Source organism: Abramis brama (assembly GCF_963993115.1).
Source record: "Abramis brama genome assembly, chromosome: 1".
Classification (NCBI taxonomy): domain Eukaryota; kingdom Metazoa; phylum Chordata; class Actinopteri; order Cypriniformes; family Leuciscidae; genus Abramis; species Abramis brama.
In genome coordinates, this window is record NC_139963.1 from 6,477,536 (window position 1) to 6,496,259 (window position 18,724).

The window sequence follows — 18,724 nt, forward strand, 5'->3', positions numbered from 1 at the left end:
ATATAATGTGTATGTGTTATATTACATGTTATCTCTGTTCACCACTCTGGGATTTTAGCTTTTACATTAACATTATGCAACATGAAATAAACTATCTTTTCAATAGTTAATACATACATACAGTAATATGCACGAAGCAACACGTACATGCTTTAAATCTGGGCTTTTCAGTGCCATTGAACATTAATCAATACAAGAACACTTTTTAAATGAACACATTATGTTCTTAACCTGGTATTGGGAGTACATACCTGTTCAATTTCAAAGAGAGCAAAAGTTCAGGATTCTATCGTCACTCAGAATCAGCCTAACATAAAAAAAAAGGACAACTGAAACATGTGGGCTATGACTCAAGAGGATAGAATGACGATCGCTAACATACAGCTACAGAACACGAGGTTAGCTATGTTAGCAATTTCTCAAACTCTCAAACCAGCAAAGTTCTCGGCACATCTCAATGAAATGTAACTGCACTCATTATAAATTACACATACTAGTTATCATGTGCATTGAAACTAAAGTTTTAACAGGTATATCTCAATTTTACATTGCGCTGATGCGAACACGTACCTCTCTCAATCACGTAGAATGCAGACTGAGAAAAGAACGCGAAAATTCAGTATATGACCTCACATCCAATAGAGGGCGCACATACACAACAAATAACTCTCCCAATACCTATAAGTTACCATGACATAACTGAACAATACAGTATTTGGGTGAAATAAACTCACAAACAATAGAAAATAAAAGGTAAAAAGTTGCAAAAATATTTGTCATTATTTGACCTGTTACATTCACCCCTCTTTAATTTCACCAAAATCCTTAGCACGTAGAGGGTAGAAAAGAAACAAAACATACAAAACAAAACTCTTATTCACTTGGTCCAAGATAACCCTGGGACTCCATTCCCCATCCACAGCATATAAAGCTACTTACAAAGTAAGTTGAAAGAAAACAGCAGTTGATCAGGCTACTGCCCCTTCTAGTGAATATGATGCCTTTTACACCATATTAGATCTTGGAACACTTTCCCTCCAATATGAACATCTCATGACTCAAGTCATACTAAAGGTGACAAAGAAAAATATCTGAATCTCAATTTTTCTTTCTCTAAAATAAAGAGAGTAAAGACAGTGACCTTCTATTGACCCCTTTAACAAAATTCTTGGTGAGTGGTTTTTGCACCATGTTCTCTATCAAGCGATTGACTGCCTTAACAACCCTGCCAGTACGTGTCCTGACAACCTGTCTCTCAGGCCCTTGTGCCTGGGTGGGTGTGTGACTATCAGTCATTGTAACAGGTGAGGCACCGTCATAGGACTCAGTCTCATCTAAGTCAGGAACATTAATTGGGGCGACAGAGTCAATGTCAGTCATGTGCAAGTCAGGGGACACACTGGAACCCAACAAGTCTCTCTCAGGTGAGTATTCGTTTCCTCCTTGGCTTCTGACCTCACTAGACTGGGCTCTCGTGGGTGTCAATTGAACAGACTCTCTGGACAGAGAGTGGGGTATCTCATTCTCCATCTCAGACTCATCAGCTTCTCCCATAGACTCAGACCCAGCATCAGATGGCGCGTTTAACCATGAGCAGGTACGGTCCTCGGAAACGTCTACTGCCAGGCCACTCAAGGCATCAACAGAAGGAGGCTGGAACTCACTGGCCACATCTGAGGCAGCTTCATCCATCTCCTCCCTGCTTTGTTCGGGCACAGGTAAGAAGCTCACATCCAACATCAGATTCCGATGGACGACTTTGTTTTTCCCACTCTCATCCCTGACTTTGTAAACGTGTGTCTGAGGGTTACGGTCTATGATGGTATACATAGTGGGCTCCCACTTATCCATTAACTTCCTTTTCCCTCTTTCCGCTTTATTAGCAAGCAAAACTCGGTCGCCAACGTTCAAGTGGGTTCCACGCACTCTCTTGTTGTAGCCATCGGCTTGATGTTGCTGTCCTTTCCTCGCATGCTGCTGAGCTATGCCGGCAGCCACATGGAGGTTCGCCATCAGCTTCTCTGCATAGGTCTTATAATTCACCACGACTGGATCCTTCAAGACTTGTTTGAAGACCATATCTACCGGGAGTCTGGGGACTCGACCGTACATCAAATAGAATGGAGGATATCCAGTTGTTTCATGAGTGGTGGCATTATACGCAAAAGTCAAAGTCTGTATTTGTTGGACCCAGTGTTGTTTAGCTGACAGGGGTAGGGAACGCAACATACTGCCAAGCGTTCTATTGAACCTTTCGGTTTGCCCATTTCCCATGGGATGGTATGCCGTTGTGTGTGTTTTCATAATCCCTGTGAGGCTGAGGAGTTCGGCTATGAGTTTGCTTTCAAAATTGGCTCCCTGATCGGAATGTATCCGCTCCGGAAAACCGTAGATGCAGAATACATTATCCCATAACCTCTTCGCTATTTGCTTCGCAGTTTGGTTGACGCAGGGGAATGCATGAGCCAATTTTGTGAAGTGGTCTGTTATGACTAACACATCCACAGATCTTTGCTTACAGTCCTCAGCACTCCAAAAATCAATGCACACTAGCTCCATTGGTGCCGAAGTGCGAATGCTCTCCAAAGGAGCACGGGCAGCCGGTTCAGGGGTCTTTGCAAGGATACAGCGTCGGCAGCATTTCACATATTCCTTGATGTCTCTTCCCATTTGCGGCCAAAAGAAACGCTGTCGGGCAAGATGTGCTGTTCTAGCCTGCCCTTGATGCCCAGCGAGGTCATGCACACCAGCGAGAGCCTTGGCCTTCAAGCTAACAGGCAGCACAAACTGATACCTCTTCTCTCTACTTGATGGGTCTTTGGTTACCCTATATAGGACTCCATCCTGGACTTTTAGATGATGCCACTGCTTGCACAATGTCTGGGCCGTAAGAGCCAACCCACTTCTCCTTCGCCTAGGTGGTGGCTCACCCCTCTGAACGAGTGGCAGGACCTCCCTGATAACAGGATCTGTCTCCTGGCTGTGCCTTAGTTCACCGATGGAGAGGGCTGGAAGTGTGTCTTGTCCTGAGAGTGCGGCCTGGGGAAGAGCATTGAGAAACTGTGTTGCTCTTATCTCTGCTCCTGTTTCCCACTCTACGTGAGCTTCACAAGCAGATCTCACATGCAAAGGTTCTTGACTGCCGGCCAGCCTAACTCGAGTGGTGCCCATGGTTACGCAGCAGCCTGCATCGTGTGCCTGGAGACACTGAGTCTTACACCGGAAAAGATCCTGGACTTTCTCCTCCTTGGTTCCCTCCGCTTCAGCCAAAAGACTTTCATATGGCTCACTGATCAACCTTTGGCTCACTGATTTAGCAAAAGGATCTCTACTTAGGGCATCCGCCACAACATTCTTTACCCCAGGGATGTGTTTGATGCTGAAGGTGTATGGGGAAAGCTTTGCCACCCACCTTTGTTCGCAAGCGTCAAGTTTTGGTTTGGTCATTATATAGGTCAAAGGATTATTGTCGGTCCACACTGTAAAGGTGTGGCCCTTCAACCAGTGGCTGAATTTTTCACAAACACTCCATTTGAGCGCCAGGAACTCCAGGCGGTGGGCAGGATACCTCTTTTGTGAGCCAGTGAGGGTCTTGCTGGCAAAGGCGATCGGGCGTGCCTTCATTTCCCCTTCTGGTATCTGGGACAGAACTGCCCCAAGGCCGTCAAGAGACGCGTCAATGGACAGGACCAAGGGTTTGGAGAAGTCTGGATGGGTAAGGACCACGCAATTCAGGAGCTTCTCTTTAAGACTGGTGAAAGCGGAGTCACAGTCAAGGGTCCAATCCGCAGGTTTGAGCTTTCTGTACACTCCTGGATTCTGACTGTACTTCCCGGCCTTTCCTCTCCGTTTCTGGCCAGCTGTGAGGGCGAACAGGGGTTTTGCGATGGAGGAGCAATTTAGGATGAAGTGTTGGTAGTAAAATACCATCCCCAGGAACGACTTCACCCTGTGGACTGAAGGAGTGCAGCCATCGTCTTCCATCAAGTCCCTCTTCGACATTTTGGCGATGACCTCGACCTTCTCCGGGTCAACAGCAACACCGTCACTGCCAACTATGTGTCCGAGGAACTTCACAGACCTCCGCAACAGATGGCACTTTTTCGGACTCAACTTCAGGTTGTGCTCCCGCAGCCTCTGAAAAACAACCTCCAATCTGCTGAGGGCCTGCTGTTCATTGGGGGCAAAGATCAAGAGATCATCTAAGTAGCACAATAGACTGCTGAAGTTAAGATCACCAAAGATACTCAGCATCATCCTCATGAACGACGCCGGACTGTTGCAAAGCCCCTGCGGCATTCTGTTATACTCGTGCAGGCCTAGTGGTGTTGTGAAGGCAGTATACTTTTTGTCCTCCTCATGCATAGACAGGTTATAAAAACCAGACGTAAGGTCCATGGTGCTGAAGACAGCATTACCGCCAAGGGCAGCCAAGCAGTCCGATTGATGGGGCAAAGGATGAGCATCCTTGATGGTCCTAGCGTTCAACCATCGAAAGTCTGTGCATATACGGAGATCGCCATTTTTCTTCCAGACCATCACGAGTGGGGAAGCATATTCACTCATTGATTTCCGTATGATTCCCTGCTCTTCCATCTCGGTAAGAACTTGACGCAGCTTTTGATAGTGGGCTGGCGGCACTCTGCGATACGGAAGACGGAAGGGACGGTCATCAGTGAGGCGGATTCTATGCGCAAAGCCCTTGGCTTCTCCACAATCAAGATGATGCTTTGAAAATACATCCTGATATTTCTCCAGCAATGTCACAAGTTGGAGCTTGGTGGAGGGGCTCGCTTCACAATGGTCAATGTCGACATTTCCCAGACCAGACTTCTGCAGCCTGTCTTTCAGGGCAGTGTTGTCATCCTGTTCAACATGAGTCACTCTAACAGAGCCAGCGTCACTCTGACAGGAACCCTGGAACAGTGTGAGGTCTTCAGCTGCAACACAAGTAGAGACGTCTGCGAGCTTGCTGTTCTTTCTCAGAGTGAGTGGTTTGTCGGAGACGTTGGTGATTTTCATGGGAGTCCAGCCATCTCCCCAAAGTGGTGTTACCACTCTCCCCACCATGATGCCCCGAGGCACACACCTAGAGGTTGTAGGCTCCACCATAACTGTGCTCCCAGATGACTTAGGCACATTACTTGGCAGTCTCCCCCACAGCAAGTACTCTTGTTTGGGGAGGAGAGTCACCGCCTGAGTTAGCTTCACTGTCCCTACTTTTTCCGGCACATCTTCACCCCTCCATCTCGTGAGACTTGTCATCATTTCCAAGAACTGTTCGCCGTCTGAAGACCCTCTTGTGTTGCTCGAGATAAGTGTCCAATAACTGTTCTCGTTTTTCAGCTGATGTAGCACACATTTCAACATGTTGGTTCCTACTATGACGTCATCTCTCTGACCAGTGACCACCAGAACTGGGACCATGCACTTCACCCCATACAGACTTAGTTCCATATCATACATACACTTGGGGCTCACCTGTACTCCTCCACAGCCAACAAGGATGACGCGCTGCGGGAGTTCTTGCTGTTGGGTCAAGACGCCGTCTGATAGTAGTCTCTGCTCTGCCTCTTCACTTATCGTGCAGGCCATTGAGCCTGTATCGATGAGCCCTTGCAACTGAGCACAGCCATTAACTGTCACTGGTGCGTGAAATAACTCACTGAATGTCTCGACTGTGTGAATATTCTGAACAATTACTGTGCAATTATCAGACATTGCTTTACAAACATTGACATACATCTCCTTCAATTCTTCACTCTCATCAAGGGTTGACGCTTTAGTGCTCACACATCCCCTTTCCGTATGTGAGCTAACTAGTTTAAACTGGCTCCACCTTGCTCTGGGTTAGGCGATGCTTGCGCTGACTGTGGCTGGGTGTTAATTCTTGGCCTGCGCTGTTGGCACTCCCTCTTCCAGTGGCCGGGCTTGTAACAACCCATACAGAGGTTTGCCTGTCTACAGTGCGCAGTAGTTGAGTGTTCAGCAGACTGACAGACTCTACATCTACTCTGAACAATGGCCGCAGGCCCCCTGCTCGGTGGCACGACTGCTGCTGTCTGTGCTGTCTGCTCCAGCACACGGTTCAGCAAGCCAATGAGAGACTGGATGCAGACGCTCTCGGTCGGAGGAGAAGATTGGAGCCCCATTGCCTTCGGGTGGCTTGTAAGGTCTGTGGAGTTATTAACAGTGACTGTCTCTGTTGCTAATGTCTGAGCATGTACACCAATGTTCTTTGGCCGACAAGATTTGGCTTGAGACATTGTTCTGGCCTCTCTTTGATGTTCAACGAGGTGTTCCTGAATCTCATTTGCCGTCCACTTTTCAGCTGTTTTACACTTTAGGACACTTGCAAGAGCGGGGTCGGGACAGTGTTTCACCAGCATCATTGTGACTTCGTGAGAGGGGTCCTCAATGTTTCGCCCCTGCCTTCTCAGACACTCATCGGCGACATCCACAGCTTTATTCAAGCGTATCCAATAGTCCATGGGACTTTCTCCGGCCAAAGGAAGTGTATTATAAAAATCTGCTAAAGGCATCGAGGAGTAGGTTACCTCACTGAAATGTTGTTTCAAATCAAATCAAATCAAATCAAATCAAGTATATTTGTATAGCGCTTTTTACAATACAGATTGTATCAAAGCAGCTTCACAGTATTAAAATAAAATAATACAACAAAGTTTGTTTCTAGTGGAATTTATTGATTGATAGAATAAAATTAAATATCCCCAAATATCCCCAACTGAGCAAGCCAAAGGCAACAGTGGCAAGGAACCGAAAAACTCCATCAAGTGACCTAATGGTGTCCTAAAACTCCATCAGGTGACCTAATGGAGAAAAAAAAAACCTTGGGAGAACCCAGGCTCAGTCGGGGGCCAGTTCTCCTCTGGCATTTATGAACTAGAGGCCGGATTGTAGTTTGAAACTGTGAGATTAACAATATTATATGAATGCCTGGCTGAAAAGATGCGTCTTTAATCTAGTTTTAAACTGGGAGAGTGAGTCCGAGTAACGAACAGTATCAGGAAGGCTATTCCAGAGTTTTGGAGTTTCAGAATATCAAAGACGAGCTTGGGGTTTTCAGCTGGCTGCAGCGATGGCATGCTGCGCAGGGTAACTTTTACAATGTCTCTAGCCTTTCCCATTAGTCTTGACATTATCTCCTGGGAGTACTCTTGTGGGTGTATGCCCCTCTTATTCAGGTAAACACTCATAATTTATTCCCACTCATGCACTGTGTGTTTGTCTGTTCCATCACCCCTGAAGTACGGCGGCTCTTTGACATCTGTCTTCATAACTAACTTAACTCCAGTCATGTTCAAGTCAGACTGTCCATATCCTAAGTTCAGGCTAGGTGTAGGAGTGGTTTGACTATCTGCACTACCAACAGATCTCTGTAGTTGGCTAGCAATGTTCTCTCCTATTTCGTGAGCTAACTGTGTGATGAGATTCCCTAGGTCTGCGGAACTCACACCTGGACTAGACACTGGCTGACGTGGAGAATATTCATCTGTATGCGTGTGAGAATATGAGAATACAGGACGGCCCACTGAATCAACGCCACTCCCAATGTCAGGAGCATCTCCTAACCTACTCATGTGTGGTGCGGGAGAATGTTCATCAGTGCGTAAGCGTGTGGATGAGAGTACGGGTCGGCCTAGTACACCAGCACCTTTATCCGGCGTGCTCTCCACCCTACTCATAAACCTACCCCTCCCTAGGCTTACCCCCGCAGCACCCCCAACACTAAGTGGTGTCTGCACATGCTTGTCATCAGTCATTTTTTAAAAAAAAGTTGTAATGTGATAGACTATGATAATAATATGTGAATTACTAGTACATGCGAATATGGGATGAAAAAAAAACAATGTAAAATGATACTAGCTGAGATAGAGGCAATTAAAATTTACAATTTAAACATTAATATCAGCCCTTATACTTGTCAATGTCCCAAATAGATTCCTACTCGTCACAGCAACCACCGGTGATCACCCTGGCGATGATCTGAAGAGGAGACATCCGGGTCACGGCACCAATGTAGCCGGCGCGCTCTGCACTTCGCCGACTACTGCGTTGTGTTCTGGTGCACTGATAACAGGACACTGACTTTCCTCAAGGCACTTTATTCAGCTCAACTGTTCAATTTCAAAGAGAGCAAAAGTTCAGGATTCTATCGTCACTCAGAATCAGCCTCTCTCAATCACGTAGAATGCAGACTCAACATTTAAATCACATTCAAAAATCAGAAAATAAAATACAAAATAATAATTAAACATATCACATTAGGCTCATATATATATAATGTGTATGTGTTATATTACATGTTATCTCTGTTCACCACTCTGGGATTTTAGCTTTTACATTAACATTATGCAACATGAAATAAACTATCTTTTCAATAGTTAATACATACAGTAATATGCACGAAGCAACACGTACATGCTTTAAATCTGGGCTTTTCAGTGCCATTGAACATTAATCAATACAAGAACACTTTTTAAATGAACACATTATGTTCTTAACCTGGTATTGGGAGTACATACCTGTTCAATTTCAAAGAGAGCAAAAGTTCAGGATTCTATCGTCACTCAGAATCAGCCTAACATAAAAAAAAAAGGACAACTGAAACATGTGGGCTATGACTCAAGAGGATAGAATGACGATCGCTAACATACAGCTACAGAACACGAGGTTAGCTATGTTAGCAATTTCTCAAACTCTCAAACCAGCAAAGTTCTCGGCACATCTCAATGAAATGTAACTGCACTCATTATAAATTACACATACTAGTTATCATGTGCATTGAAACTAAAGTTTTAACAGGTATATCTCAATTTTACATTGCGCTGATGCGAACACGTACCTCTCTCAATCACGTAGAATGCAGACTGAGAAAAGAACGCGAAAATTCAGTATATGACCTCACATCCAATAGAGGGCGCACATACACAACAAATAACTCTCCCAATACCTATAAGTTACCATGTCATAACTGAACAATACAGTATTTGGGTGAAATAAACTCACAAACAATAGAAAATAAAAGGTAAAAAGTTGCAAAAATATTTGTCATTATTTGACCTGTTACATGGGCTAATAGGTCCTTTAGGGTAATGAATGATAAAATAATAATAATAATAATAATTACGTGGCTTTCTGAAATTTTCAGCAGTAAACACATCATTAAATGCATTTAGGGTGCATATATGTTTGCTCTTAATCTTAAATAACAAATATAAACAATGGTAAAAATCAAGAGTATATGAAGGAACAGAGCCAGCGACATATTTCAAAACATTTTATGAGTCCACTCATCAAACACAGAGAACAGATAATGTTCTGTACAAAGCAGCAACAGAAGCAGAACACAAGAATAAACCAGAACTGCTGTGTCTGAACACTGAAAGACAAAACTGCAAGTCATACAAGGCATCTATTTTACAACCTAGCAACAAAAAATACATCGGAATACACACACACACACACACACACACACACACACACACACACACACACACACACACACACACCTTCAGGATGAACGTTGAATATTTTCTCTTGGCTTCCAGGAGTTTTTCCACTTTTTCCCATTGTAAGACAGCAAACAGTGTTAGTAGCAATGCTCATTACTGGAATATAAATACTATCTTGGTTATGTACAATAAGACATAGTTTTCAGGCATGTAATCCATATAGGCCTACAGTTTTTTTTATTCGCTTTGGTACTGTTTTCACAAGTTAGGTGTACATTTTCAAAACTCTTTGTACAAAAATCCAAACTGATCACACTTGTAACACAGCTAGTCATTCTTTCAAAACCTGATGTAATGCTTTCAGTCAGTTGCACATGTTTTCAGTCCACATAATCATTGTTTCAAACACAAGATTATTGTAATATGTAATGAGAACATTTGGTTTAATCACAGAAAGTGCCTTCCAGTAAGTCACTTCGGACGCCCCAGGGGTTTCAATAGATTGTTCATTTTATTCCAGTATAGCATTTTGTCACTAAACTGATAAATAAACCAAAAAGTAAATAAATTGAAAACCATATGCCTGCTGGCGTCCATGCATTTCCAACATTCAATTCCAAACTTTCCAACACCTCAAGGATTCCTCCTTTGTCTACCTCTATGCCACTAATTAGCGCAGGTGTGCAATTTTAACTCTTTCTGTTCTAAGGCCTTCCAAGGCCGCAAGGTCATAATTCACCAGCAGGGGTCATTAAATCAACTTACAGTTTTTTTTATTCGCTTTGGTACTATTTTCACAACTAAGGTGTACATTTTCAAAACTCTTAGTACAAAAATCCAAACTGATCACACTTGTAACACAGCTAGTCATTCTTTCAAAATCTGATGTAATGCTTTCAGTCAGTTGCACATGTTTTCAGTCCACATAATCATTGTTTCAAACACAAGATTATTGTAATATGTAATGAGAACATTTGGTTTAATCACAGAAACACAACAGTATGACCTTTCAGTTTAGTACTTTTAACAATCAGCTCATTCAACAGCAAACAATGCAAGATACATGTTTCAAATCACCATTGTTGCTGAAATAATTACAGTAATACAGGCTATGCCACATTAGAAAACACACGTGCATAACCTAACTTACTGTATGTAATTTAATCCATTATGTTTGTAATAGTATCTATTCAGTGTGTTATCGGTGTGATGAAGCACAGCCATGAGGTTCTGTGCTAGAACAGAGTTTGCTGGCAATGAATACAGTAAATGATTTTGACTATTTGACTGAATATACTGTAGTGGACCTTTACAGATGAAGGTTGAGTTACAGTAATCTAACTACCATGTCTCTACCATGTTTACAGTATCACATGGCATACATACTGTAATGTAAAATGCTGTATTTGATGCCGTCTGTCTCCCGTCTACTGATGCATCTCTGATCAATCTGATGTTTTACAGTCATTGACTGTTTCCTCTCCCTTATACTCTATTCTGCTTTACAGTATTTTCACAAATGGCAAATTTCTCTGTATCTTTCTCTCTCTCATACACACACACACACACACACACACACACACACACACACACACACACACACACACACACACGTGTGTTCACACACTTTGAACATGATGGAGGTTATTATCTATAAATCACTTATGTAAAAATAATTCATTACATTTGGTTTTCCATATCAGAAATTGCAAACAAGTTCTATAGAAACTGTATATAGAATCAATATCTATTGAAATCTACAGGTGTATCAAATGATTCATTGATTAACCATTAAGATCAGTTGGATTAAATAATAGACACATGTATTAAACTGAACAAGAAGAGATGCAAATCAAAAGTTTGATAGTAAGAACTTTATGAAAGGCAGTTACTGTGAATGAAACATTTATGTAGATGAAACTCTTATTTTGTGTTGTGAAAAGGATACTTTGTGATTTTGTGTATTGTGCTAACACAATTGAAAACATAATGAAATGTTTGAAAAAAGTGCACTTTTGATGATCTGTTGTGATATTAGCACTAAGAGTTTGGAAAATGTACACCTAACTTGTGAAAATAGTACCAAAGCGAATAAAAAAAACTGTAATGACATTTACTGACAACACATGAAGTTACAGTCACACATCTGCTGAACGGCAAATACACAATTAAATCCAAGTGAAAATAAAGAAAGTCAAATTAATAGTTAGTTGGACTAAATCTATCATAAGAAGTATAATAAAATTTGAATTAATAATTATTAGCACAATTCACTTTATTACTATATTATCAATACAATTTTGTAATATATGGAACTGCAGTTTTTATTTTTGTCACACTACCATTGCTATGGTTAAGGTCTTACATTTGCACAACTTAAATTGTGAAGTAAAATATTTCTTATTAAAATCCACAGTTTAACATTATAACACAAATTATATAAATACCTAAACCTTACATTAATAATTTAGTATATTTTGTAATGTTTTTTTTGCAAATACATTGCAATTACAACATACTAAAGTACAAAATAATATTATTACTGTGAATGTTTTTTGGGGGGTTATTATTTCAGTATTTTGCGTTTTGAAACAAACCTCCCTGATTCTTTTCTTCAAATGTTTTGTAGGGGAAACTGGTTGGGTCTTTATGCATGGGGCATTCTGAAACTAATACAAATATGGTTATAATTTGACACAAGTAAAATTAAAAGTACAACAAACAATCAACTCTTGGTTTGGGTACGTTATGGTCACAACACTGAATAGCTTACTATAAATATGTTGCAATTCACGAGTTCACATGTTAATGAAATCTGATGTAATATTATAATGCGTATTTGGCTTGCTGTCCGGGGGGAGGGCTCCGAGCTCGGAATTCGGCCCGACCCCAGAGTACTCCCCCCTATGAATGTATAGATCATAGGTATCTATGAGCAGGCCCATCTGAATGTGAGGTGATGGGGTGGTGGCGGGATGCTGAGAAATTTGTCATGAGACAGGGGGTAAGGGAAGGCTTTATTTATACTGGCTTCTTCTTGTGCTGATTGGATGATTACCTGAACATGCTCCTCCCGAACTTTGTTACATAAAACTTCATTATGTGCAAAAGAAAATATTACAATATGTACATTTGTAGAATTCTAACCCAGTCTTAAAAAAAAAACGAGAAAGGCCCAGTTTTTTTAGCTCTAAAACTCAAACAAAACAAATCCACACATGCCTTTATTGTCTGCTTTCCTCTTTCTTTTCCTGAGGAAGACACTGGAGCTGGACTGCCGAGCTCAGTGGACAGTGTAGAAGAGGAAGAAAGAGTTGAGGCTGGTGGCAGAGGAGAGTCAAGTCAAGTCACCTTTATTCATATAGCGCTTTTTACAATACAGATTGTATCAAAGCAGCTTCACATTGATAACATGAAAATAATACAACAAAGTTTGTTTCTAGAAGAAAACTGCATCATCGTCCACCCTTAATAAGGCAGATCAATAATATTGTTAAGTATTCAATGTCCCCAACTAAGCAAGCCAAAAGCCAAGGCAACAGAGGCAAGGAACCAAAACTCCATCAGTGCCAGAATGGAGAAATAAACCTTGGGAGAACCCAGGCTCAGTCGCTCAGTTCTCCTCTGGCCAACGAGCGAACAGTGTGTGATTATGATCCAGGCAGCGTTACAGGTCAGAGGTCAGATTGGTCGTGTCGATGAGGCCTTCACAGGGCTGATGAGGCTGGCACTTCAGGATGCGTCATGGTTAGGTCCTGGAAACGGCCGGGGTCCACCTCACTTCAGGATTCAGGAGAGGCCAGAGAAGAAGAAGAAGGTAAAGGACTAGACTCAGAGGAGATGAAGACAGGATGAGAAGCCGAGGAGGAGATGCAGGAGGAAGAGTGTCAGACTCAGGGCTGAGCAGAGATGAAGACTCTGATGCTGGGTCTGCTGATCGAGTCTCTGCACACATAAAACAATAAACATAAAAACTGCTGGAATACACTATACAACTTTTAGCCTCTGTTCTGGGCACAATAAACTAAAATACATGTGCCTCATCGCTTAGGAAACACATAACCAGATAAAACAATATGGGCCGGTTTCACATACAGGGCTTATATTAAGCCAGGATTAAGCCTTACACCGTGTCCTAACCAGACGCGATGCGATAAGATTCCAGCGACAAGCAATTTGCCCGTCCACACTAAAAGCGACGCGACTGCGAGATGCGTCAAAATCAATCTAAACCCACAGCCAATCAGAACAGCATGTGGGCGGGCTCTCGCGGCAAATGCAGAGTTTAGTATAGTATAGTATGTAGTAATCTATGGAAATAAATTGTAGAATTAAACAATATATATTTAATGTATTTTGTTGTTTTCAAGGATGAAACATTTATGATGTTATGAGTGTAATGAGTGTAACTCTTAGGGTCTGCATTTGGACAGATATTATTATTTGGTGGGTGACAGAAAAATAGTTTGCTGTTCAAGAACATGTCAGTTCTACTGAATGAAGCATTTGGCCATTACCGGTGAGCAGAGATGGGGACTCTGATGCTGGGTCTGCTGATGTGTTAATGGCAGAACTCTCTCCCGCTGCTGGTGCTTTCATAGACACTGCTGGATAACAGTGCAAACATAAATACATAATAAAATAAAGTGTTTATTTATTTTTTATTACGTTTAAGTCCACCTATGGGTTGTTTTTATTAATGTAATATCAGTTTAACATTATCAAAATAATACCCTGCTCAAGTTTTCTTATGTAATTTCCCCTATGTAAAAAGATTGGGAGTATTGTTTTTATATGCAATTTTTAAAACCTAAGGTGAGAAAAAAATTAATAAATAATAATAATAATATTTTATATATATATATATATATATATATATATATATATATATATATATATATATATATATATATATATATATATAATTGAGGATGCACTAATAAGCAATTAAATATGTGAAAATTGTGCATGCATTGCACATTTGTGTTTATTACCATTAAGAAGACTTTCATACAACCTCTTTATGGTAAGAAAAGCATCCTGAGTTTCTTCTGTATCTTCCATGGACAGAAGCACTCAGTAGAAAAACCATTTGAGGTTCTCCTGGCAAGGTGAAGGAGTGGGAACCTCTCTAAAAGTTCCCACTTGTGGAGCTGGAATAAAATTGAGACAGAATTATAAAACTAATGAGAGAGAGAGAGAGAGAGAGAGAGAGAGAGAGAGAGGGAGAGAGGGAGGGAGGGAGGGAGGGAGGGAGGGAGAGAGATTCAATGTGTTTCAATTCTAACAAGCTAATGAAAAGAGAGGATTCAACATACAACAACATCTAGACAAAGATTTTGTTGAATCTGGACAGTTTTTTTTTTTTTACACTGTCACACCTGAATTTGAGGAAAAGTTCAAGAGATGCTGATCACAGGATAACCTCTGCAGAAGAGGATACTCATGTTGGAAAGGATAACATCAAGCAAAACAACAACAACAACAACAGCAACAGCTATAAGAAAACTTGGAGGAAAAGAGAGGTAAAAACATTTTGAATAGGCAGTGCTATTTATCTCTCTTTGGACTTTTGCTTGATTCCTGTTTGAAAGAACAGCACAGAAAAAACATTCTTGGACATTTTGGACACAACTGGAATTTTTCATATTTTCCCCATTTTTGGCTTATTTACTCATTTTGACCAGTTTTATATCTCCACTGAGAGATGATAAACAAAAACAATTCAAAACAGTGGCAGTTATTTCAGTTGATTGTTTACATTCCAAATCAATGATGGCCAACGCATCATCTTGGCCCCGCCCCTTCATCTACCCTCAGAAGAGCTCTGAGGCCTCCAGGCTGATGCTCAGACACAAGCAGATGAAGGAGAGGCCCGACACACTGTGTGCTGAACAACAGGACCACAGTGCCATGAACAACCTGCTCTTTTACACCGAACACAGCCCTTTATGGCACACTGCCTTCTGTCAACATCTCACCTTTACCAAGAAAAGAGGCATCTGTAAAGGCAGACAGATCTTAGCATTTGAAGATGCTGAAAAAAATGATGAAACAAGATTTTTGACCCTGAACTTATATCAAAATGGCACTGTCATGGTCCAGGGATCAGAGTCTGCTCTCAAGGTCTTCATTGAAGATTTTGAATTAATAAAAAAGCTGGCACTGTCTGATGAAGTGGACAAGAATGCGAACATTGTTCCCTCCCCTGGAAAATCAGACCAAAAGACGACAGTGACTTCAGCAACTGCGATCCCATCTCCAATGTCAAGAATGAAAGACAACTTTTCACTTCTGGAAGCAGAAGTAGTGGAGATGAAAGAATTAATACTATCCCACCTGAAAGACAACAACATGGAACAAGTGACAATCGACATAAAGAACTTAAAACAAGAAGTTGAATATCTACAGAGACACAGAGAAGAAATGTCAAAAGAAAAGTTCTTCGCACCAACACAAGAGCTTCTGGACTCTCCAGAAGCTGCGCACTCATTCCCAATGTTCATCTCGCCCATCACAAAGACATACAGCCTCATCATATGTATGACCACGTACATCTCAATAAGCAAGGAGTGAAAGTCTTCGCCAGAGTGCTGAAAAGCACAGCCCTTGGAAACACAGCAAGAAACAGCAGAAACTCCGATAACAGGCGAAGCTCTCAGCCACCAAGAAGCCCTCGTCCTCCAGCAGAGCCCAGACCGGCCGCCGGACCTCCATCCCAACACAAGAGCTACGCAGCGGCCGCTCAACAACCACAGAACCCTGCAGCCGCTGAACTCAACCAGACACGACATCTGCTGAACGTCATCTGCTCCAGACTGAGGACATAACCTGCATCACACACACACACACACACACACACACACACACACACACACACCTATCCATGAAATCATTTAAAATCAGTTGTTGGAATATACAAGGTCTGCACTCTTCTACTTTTGGTAATAAGACTGCAGACCAAGACCAACTCAGCAGTGTGAGAGATATGGACATCTGTATCTTTCAGGAGACGTGGTGTCGTAGTAATGAGACCTTGCATTGTCCAATAGGATACAAGGAAATTATGGTTCCCTCATCAAAAAATTCTAAAATTAAATGTGGCCGAGACTCAGGTGGAATACTCATATGGCACAAAGACGATTTAAAACATTCGATTAAAATTGTTAAAAGTGGAAAATCATCCATTTGGCTTGAAGTGAAATCCGTCATATATCAGTCTAGTCTTTACCTCTGTGCAGTCTATATTCCCCCTCATGACTCTCCCTATTACGAAGAGCAAAGCTTCCCAACATTACAGACTGACATCTTACACTTTCAGTCCAGAGGAAACATCCTCATCTGCGGAGACTTAAACGCCAGAACAGGGCGAGAAATTGATTATGTAAATATTGTAGATAATGAGCACATCCCCAATGACACCACGTTTCATCCCTCATCGAATATCACACCGAGAAACAGCTGCGACACTTCAGTGAACATTAGTGGAAAACACATGTTGAAACTCTGTAAAGGTTTAGGATTATACATCATTAACGGCAGAACTCGTGGAGACACATTAGGTAGATTCACTCACTGCTCCAGATTAGGAACCAGTGTGGTTGATTATTCAATAACAGATATTGATCAAAGCTTTATTAATGCCTTCACAGTCAGACCTCAGCTCCCGATGTCCGATCACTGCCAAACTGTGCTTTATCTGAAGCCCCATGTGAAATAACTAAAACTTCTCCACTTAAATCTGAAAAACTGTTTCCTCTGAAACATAAACTCAAGTGGAATCAATCCAACTCGGACCAATTCAAAGAAAATATGAACAGCCCTACTATATTAAAAATGCTGGATGACTTTATGTCCACTGATTTCAGTTTAGATGTTAATGGAATAAATTCAGCAACAAAAAACTTAAATTACATATTCAAAACATTGATGACTCTATCTAACATTAAACATCAAAGCAAAGATAAAATAAATAAACAGAGAAAGAGAAAGGATGTCTGGTTTGATGATGAAGTGCCGGTCTCAGACAAGAACTCAGGAGACTTTCTAACAAAAAGCACAAAGATCCGTCCAGCCAGACATTACGGCTTTCCAAAATGGTGGGCCCCACACCGATTTCAACGTAAACTGCCTCAGTAGCCTCTGCTGATATGCCTCATGCTTTTTTTTCACTTTCCCCACAAGGTAATAAAAAACAGTTTTGAGTGTGTAAGTGTGTACGCTCTCTATCGCCCCTGTAGCTGGGAACGTGGTATTGCAGCAGATACACACTCCCGGATGTGTGTGTGGCTTTAGCCAATGAGAAAGGCCCACGGAGAGGGAGGAGCCGTGTAGTTTTATTGGATGCGCCGACGCACTGACGCACACTGTTTCTGGGTTTTATTTTTTACAGTCTATGGTTTTAATCTTTAATTCCTCATGTTTTGACTCTGTTTCAACGGAAGAAACACTTCATGTAGACTAAGCAACAGTTTGCTGTAATCCTATAGTATTTAACTAAACATTTTATATAGTTTCATGTGTATTTCTAGTCGTGTGAACAGAATAATGCTTAAAGCTGTAGTCTACGATGTTGAAAATCAGTCGTGAAAGCCTGAATTTTTAAAAAACTCATCCCGCCCCTCCACACGCACACCCCTCCCCTCTGTGCTACCTGATCCCTCCCACCGGGAAACGACATGAACAACGTCACTCAGTCAAGCAGGAGTAAACATGGAACAGAGATGTACCATGTGCGATGTCGGATTCGCAGGTAAAGCAACTATTAAAGTTATTAAATGCATGTTAAACATAATGTATATTATAATGTCATCAGTAGCCAAGCTTAGGTTTTTAACACTATACAGCTAGTCTTTGTAGTCTACCGGAGGTATTTGAGAAAGCTGTTGATAAGTAACGCCACTGGTTTAAAAACGGAGAAACTCAAATAGGTTTTAACAGCAATAAGTTGGTGTTTTGAGCGTATGTATCGGGATTACTTATTATATAAAAGACGTTGTTGTTACTTTTTAGACCTCCCATGATAGCACACCTGACTCTCCGGCCGTGGGTCCTTCCACGCGCCCACCTAGACGAAGGGGGCAGGGCGCGACACGGGGACGGGGACGGGGACGGGGACGGGGACGAGGTGCCCGAGGCCGAGGATCTGGTCGCGGTTTGACCCTAAATCTGTCTCCAGAGGATGTTCAGCGGATGCAGGATCTCCAGGCGCAACGCATTGCTTTTGAAGATGTATGGTACAATATGTG

The 18,724-nt window shown here is 41.8% G+C and overlaps 1 protein-coding gene across 1 annotated transcript in view; it reads left to right on the forward strand.

Annotated features, from left to right (window-relative positions):
* LOC311079881 (uncharacterized protein) overlaps positions 1–18,724 on the forward strand; it is a 518,544-nt gene that overhangs the window by 9,815 nt on the left and 490,005 nt on the right. The gene's annotated exons all lie outside the window — the stretch shown is intronic.